This window comes from Tenrec ecaudatus, assembly GCF_050624435.1.
Source record: "Tenrec ecaudatus isolate mTenEca1 chromosome 5 unlocalized genomic scaffold, mTenEca1.hap1 SUPER_5_unloc_4, whole genome shotgun sequence".
Taxonomy (NCBI): Eukaryota; Metazoa; Chordata; class Mammalia; order Afrosoricida; family Tenrecidae; genus Tenrec; species Tenrec ecaudatus.
The window spans coordinates 680,417-686,393 of record NW_027457602.1 but is presented as its reverse complement, the minus strand read 5'-3'; the positions used below and the strand labels follow the sequence as shown (position 1 = coordinate 686,393).

Genomic DNA, 5,977 nt, shown 5'->3' with positions numbered 1-5,977 from the left:
AAGCTTGTTGTCCTATCTAGACTGCTGATGCTTCCTAGATCAGAGGATTTTCTTTTTTATCCCTCTGGCCAGCTAGAATGAAATTGTCTCCCACAGTCTCTGGGCTACAGCTCAGTGCTCTTTAAGGCTGACACTGCTACAGCGGGTCTTTGTTATGGTAAAAGCTGCCAGGCCCTGTGGCTGAGTTCTGGCATTCCTTAGCTAGGTTGCTTCCTATGCTGATTTATGTTAAGGGACTCCCCTATGTGGTGCTTGGAGCTGAGCAACCAGACTTGGGTTTGAGTTTTAAACCAATCATTTATGTTTCACCCTTAAAAAAAATTCTACTTGTGATGTGCTCAGATTTGGTGGCTGTCAAGCTGACCCCCAGAGGGGGAGATGCAGCTTATCAGGGGGGTTGTTTACTAGTCGGCCAATTGGAACTAAATTTGCTCCCTGGACTCCCGACTTTCTGCCTTTTTCTCCCACACCATGATCTTCCTAAGGTAATAATATATTTTTTCTTCTACTCTAAATTATGGCTACCCACCACCAACCCCTGACCGTGAGCTCAAGGCATCCAACCGCATGGAGAGCTCAGTGTGGGGTTCCCCTCGTGTCTGAGATTCTGCCCCCTCTCAGGGCGTCCACCTGCAGGGATCCCTGCTCCAGGCAAGGGCATATCTGGCGCCTGCCACTTCGTCAAAATTATAGTGCTGCTTTAAAGCATTCTTGGTTTGCTTTGTGAGTGGAAATCCCACAAAAGAAGGGGTTCAGGAGAAACCCTGTTACCCTAGTTCTAATTTCAGAACTCCACCTCCCCGTTTCCTTCACCTAATTTCCTATTTTTCTGGTCTGGCAGCAGGAGCTCCAGATAGATGGGTCCTATCTGGTTGCCATTTTCTCTGAATCCCTCCATCTATTTTTTTTACACTCTTAAAAAGTACAAAACATTTACTCTACAAGCGCAAACAGATTTTCAAAAGCAGGGAAAAACCTGAACGTTCAGTACATGGTTCAATCGTCTTTTCATCTCTGCGCCCTAACTATGCTGAGCTCCATGGAACTGCATGGAGGGGAGCTATTCTGGCGTCATCGAGCCAAGTGAGTGTTTTGAATTACCTCAAGTGAATATTTGACTGGAAAGCATAGGGTGTAAAAAAACCCTGAAATCAGATGGTGCACATCTATCACAAAGAACAGGGCCTTGTACTTAAACCTTTTTTCTGAAAATAAGCAGCCATCTAAGTGAGATGTCAACTAAGTCCGCCCAGAACAAGCAGCACAGCCAGTGTGATGCCAGGGTGATAAATAATAGAATCTCAATCTGCAGGTATGAACAAGAATCAGAGCTTAAGTTCGGAACACCCAGTTTGCAAAAGGACTCAAATGCACATGCGGGGTGAATTCCCTCTGACCACAGCCCATGGACATGAACAGATACAGTTAAGTTCAAATGTAACACCTGATCATTTGATCTCTTCAGACTAATTTTAATTTGGTTCCAGTTTTTAGTATTTTTCACTTTCTGTTCGATTGAGGTTTTTCTCTCTTTTATCATTGTTAGTTTTTCTTTTCTACTTGTTTCTTGATTTTGTTTTGTATTTTTTTTTTAATACATATGAAATCCAGGAGAGGCAAATCCAGAGAGACACTAACAGAATTAACAATCTCCTAGGGACAGGCAGGGAAGATTTGGGGGAGTGAGGGGGGGGCTAACAAAAATGAATATAAAAGAAGGAAATGATGTAAACCTGATTGTGGTGAGGATTGCACAAATCTTAATATGACTGAAGTATTGAATGATATATGTGAATTATATGAGAATTAAAATAAAACAAAAGCTGAGGTCAGAGATAGGGCAGCAATTTAACCCTGAATCTCTTGGTGAAGATTGAATGTCATTTTGTGCCAAGAGCCCATTTTTCCACTCATGAAGTTTGGGGAACCGGCCATGCTCCTTCATCACTTTTCTTACCTCAATAAATGGGTACAGTTCACTCTTCTCCCTTTTCTTCTCTGTCACATACTTTGCAGCAGTCAGGGGAACAGAACTTACAGTCCTGAAAGGGATCCATGAGTGTTAGTCCAGGTAGACTAGAGAAACAAATCCACACTCATATGTGTATAGGAAAGACCTTTATATACAAGAACAGTTGTATATTGAGAAAGCATTCCAGCCCAACCAAGATCAAGTCCATAAGTCCAATATTAGCCCATGTCTGATATCAATCTATAATGTTCTCTTCAGACTCATGAAACACCTTCAATGACCCCAAATGCAGGAAGATCACAGGTCAGTAGTTGCAAAGTCTTCTGCATCCAGTGGTGGTAGAAGCATCTCAGCTTTGGCAGGGTCTCCATGTGGCTCCTCCAGTTCCCAGGGCATGGGTTCTATCAGTGTGGTGCCATGTGTCTTGTTAGTAGGACATCTCTCAGGGAATGAGCAGAAAGATAGTCTGCTGCCTCCAAGGAGGAAAGACCAGATTTCCCAGAACCCTGACGGGAAGGCCAGGCCCACAAAGAGGCCTCATTGGCCATAACCCAATAGAGAGACTAGAGTCTACCCCTTCACTCTTAATCCTCTCAAGTCCCAAATTGACACCAGATTGTATAACTACAACAGACTACCCCTTGTCCATTTGACATTTTCACAAAATTCTTTAGCCGTATATAATTTCAAAACAATAATAGAATCATATCAGTATCTAACAGTATAATATGAAAATGCATACATTTCACTCCGTGCCACCCTCCTTTAAACATAATATTCTGTAAGTGATGAAACAAAAATATCCTATGCTTAACAATTGCAGGTAAGGTACACCCACATATTAATCCTATAATTCTATGAATATATTCCAGTATCTATGAAATCTTGTAAGCTAGCCACTTCACGCCTTTATCTGGCCCATTTTGGCTATCCAGTTTCTCTACTGCCTACTTCCATCAACCCAGTGCTCTGAGGAGACAATCATATTCTTCAATATAAAGAGTCTTCATGCCAGTTGGAACCTTGTGAAGTCCACATCCACAAGAAAGTCAAAGCAGGACAGTTCGTCTATACAGTCTGCAGCAGTATACACCAGTGCACAGGCTCAACATTCTTCTCTTCATCTGGTCGGGTTCGGGTCAAGTCAATGTGGGCTCCCTCTCTTGGCCTCACCTCAGTGTCCATTGGTCGCATTGCCTTTAGGCCTTGGCCCCATCACCAATTCTCTACAACTCTAGTCCCCTCAGAGTAGGTCATGGACTTCAAACGAGTCAACCTGCTCTCATCTTCTTCTCTACTGCCTGTAAACCAGGTCCACGAGTGTCAGTGGTCAGAATGAACCCGCTGCTCTATTGCTGCTATTCTGCCACTTTCACTCAACAAGCAGATCCAGGTGGTCACCTAGCAATCATTTCAGGCTTCTACAGGCTCCCTTGAATGTTCAGTACTAGAAAGGAATTTCTTCAGGCTTTGAGATTTTTTCCAGTTTCTGACAAAGACCACTATTCAAAATTCAAATATTACAAAAGTTCCCTTTTAATGCACATGAAGCTCTTCCTCACAGTGGGAGCAGTGCACAGAAACGGACCTTGATGCTGGGCTGCTGTGTGCGTGCTTTGGTCAGTTGGGAGCTGCTGATTCACAGATTCACTTCATGTGGATGAAGATGCTTGTTTGCTTCCCCGTGAGTTTATCGCGCTTCAACAGAGAAGAACCCTGTTCTTGGGTTTTGCCTCTGCCTTGCTCCTAGCACCGCTGGAATAGAAAGATTACAAATGATTTTTTGTTGTTGTTTTAAAAAACAGAAAAGAAATGCCGTGTACCTGTTAGGTAAGTAGAGGCAGAACTGAGGGTGGTCGCTGTGCATGCCAAACCTCCTCCCCATCACAACAGTTGAAAGCTGCTTCAGGCTGGAAAGATGCACACATTTAGGTCCTTGTGACAGGAAGCAGGTCAACCTGGGCGGGCCCCCATCTAGACCAGGTGGGCTTAATTCAGTCAATGGGGTCAAACAGTACCGTCAGCCATGCCTACTAACAGGGTATGGGTGGGGGCCTCAAACCAGCTGTCATGCAACCCAGCGCGCGTGGGCTGTCCAGTCCGCCCCCACCCCCCACGAGCATATTTGCCTCTTCTATCCTTTATAAAGTCACTTGGATCACAAACTAGGTTTCTGCGTCAATTGGTTCTTGTGTGAAGCCAAGGACAGAGGTACATTTCTCCCAGAGAGAGCCCTCACATAACCAAATCAGATTATAGCCTTCAGTGTTAGGGTTCCAACGAATTTTGGGGGAATATCTCAAGTGGTAGTGGTAAGGACACAACTCAAACCATATTATCTCTTTATTTTGCTCAGCCAGATGCTTGCCCTTTGAGCCTGAATTGTTGCAAGGCTTATTACCCCATCAAGTGTTCCCAGAGCAAGCCCTAAATGGGCAGTAGTCACACACAAGGAAGATTTACAGGGGACACTGTTAAGAATGATTAATGCTTAAGTGTTCCTTGTCTCCCCAAATGTACCATGTGGCAGAAAATTTGTTAGATCACTCTCCTGGGAGAGATATACCTCAGCTCTTGAATAACTCTCCTGGTCATAGAAGTCAAATTCCAAGCTTTTCATCCAACATTCATAAAGCTAAATAAATGTTACATAAACCTAAGTTCTCTACCTTGGATAAGACAAAGTAAAACCATGACTTGAGAAGGTTTACATTGAGGACAGAGACAACTTCAGATATTCTAAGCCTATGAAATTGGTCATGATTCAGGCAACTTGCCAAGGAAGCACGTAATACCAAGGTGGGAGGTGGAATGAATAAGAACTTGCACTAAGATTCCATTCCATCAGGTGCAGCTGGTGACTTTGGAGGCCCAGAGCAGGCAGTGGGAGAGAGAAGACCAGAGCAGGGGAGGGATGTGATGAGCTGGAGGGTAGAGGGAGGGATTATGTGTTGTCCTGCTGTCACCTCCCACCCCACTGTGACCCTTTAGTGATGTGGGCCCAGGTTTGTGATGCAAGTGGGTTTGAAGCCAGAGGGGACTCAGAGTGCTCAGTTGCCTGAGTGCAACTGCTGTATCCAGAAGATGGAGGAGATTCTCTTTCTGCTGGAACTGAAAAGTGCTTCCTGGCTGACCTACCAATACCCCACCTGGTTCACTGTTTTGACCTTGGGCATCCTGTATGGAGTGGGTTGCTTCTTCCTGGTCCTCCCCTTCCTTCCAAATACTCCACCTGTGCGACCACCCAGGAAAAGGATAAAGGTAAGAAATTCTCAACCCAGCCATAGGAGAGATTGATTTTACCTTGTTTTATAAATTTTTCCTTTCGTAATTAATTTCCTGATAGGGGAAATCTCAAGAAAGAAGAGACCATCAGCCCTGGCTTTGGAATGTTGATGAGGGCTGGTGCGTCCTTACTCACTGTTAGGACTTTGTTCACTGCATTGGTATCATTTTATCCTTGCCGGCTTATGTTGATTTTCATTATTTCTGTTGGCTTTCCCTGTTTGTGAAGCACAGGAGGCGTGGATGCATCATGATCATGGACACAAGGGTTGACAGAGTTGCAGGTGGAGAGATCTCATGGCAGAGGGAGGGATTGTGAGATCAGCAGTGTGGAGAACTTCCCCATCGGGAAGCTAGGGAGTGAAGGGGGATTGATTTCAAGACGAAAAAATGAAGGAGGCCAGAGGGGACAGAGAGCTTTAGACCTGACTGTGATTACACAACTCCTTTTGAAGGCAATTTAACCATGGAGGGGGGGCGGGGTGTTGTTCTAAAATGGATATGGTAATCATTGATTGTACCATTGCCCTTGATCTGATTGAACGACTGAACTATTGACTCGTATGATATGTAAATCATTTGCCAGTAAGATGAGCATTCAAAAATATTTCTCTTTGAAGATCTCAGACCTCCCATCTCTAGTTGTTATAGAGGGCAATAGGTAAAAATCCCCAATATAGTGACGCAGTGGCTAAGGACTAGATGACTAGACATTTCAAA

The 5,977-nt window shown here is 44.2% G+C and overlaps 1 long non-coding RNA gene across 1 annotated transcript; it reads right to left on the bottom strand.

The window, feature by feature from the left end:
* Positions 1-1,951: 1,951 nt before the first annotated feature.
* LOC142435875 (uncharacterized) lies at positions 1,952-5,349 on the bottom strand. The gene is made up of 3 exons (XR_012781630.1): positions 5,122-5,349; positions 3,796-3,882; positions 1,952-2,042 (listed from the first exon to the last, which is right to left on the bottom strand). It is a non-coding gene; the product is annotated as an uncharacterized LOC142435875 (long non-coding RNA).
* Positions 5,350-5,977: the final 628 nt, after the last annotated feature.